Raw genomic sequence first — 754 nt, forward strand, 5'->3', positions numbered from 1 at the left:
TGAATGTTTTTGTTTAATTCCTTCTTTGTGTTTTCTTGCATTTCTTTAAGGGATTTCTGTGATTCCTCTTTAAGGGCTTCTATCTGTTTACTTGTACTCTCCTGTATTTCTTTAAGGGAGTTACTTAATTCCTTCTTATAATCCTCTATCATCATCATGAGAAGTGATTTTAATTCTGAATCCTGCTTTTCAGGTGTGAAGGGGTGTTCAGGGCTTGCTATATTGGGAGAACTGGGCACTGATGATGCCAAGAAACTTTGGTTTCTGTTGCTTATGTTCTTGCGCTTGCCTTTCGCCATCTGGGTAACTCTAGTGGTACCTGCCCTCTCTGTGTAAGATTGGAATATGTATTTCCAGTTATCTTGCTTATTGCAGAGCTCCTCGGAGTCCAGAGGTCTCTGTGGTCTTATGCCCCTAATCTCCCAGGTGGAAGAACTCCTGGGACTCAGGCCACCTCTTGGATCTGGTAATCCTTCTGTTCTGAGTGCAGTGGCTCCTCGGCTGCTCTGAGTGCAGTGGGTTCTCGATGACTCAGGATTCAGTTTCAGCTGCTCTGAGTGCAGTGGCTCCTAGATGACTCAGGATTCAGTTTCTCCACAGGACAGGAGCAGACCTACTCTGTGTCTGCTTCAGTCCCAGGGACCAGGCAGGGGCCGAAAGGGAGTGGAATTCCGGAGGGGCAGGGTTTGGGTAGCTGCTGTGCCCTAGATGTCCCTGGCTCCCAGATGTTTTTCTGGGGCTTAGGGAGTGAGAT

Source organism: Grammomys surdaster, unplaced genomic scaffold, assembly GCF_004785775.1.
Source record: "Grammomys surdaster isolate TR1022 unplaced genomic scaffold, NIH_TR_1.0 191, whole genome shotgun sequence".
Classification (NCBI taxonomy): Eukaryota; Metazoa; Chordata; class Mammalia; order Rodentia; family Muridae; genus Grammomys; species Grammomys surdaster.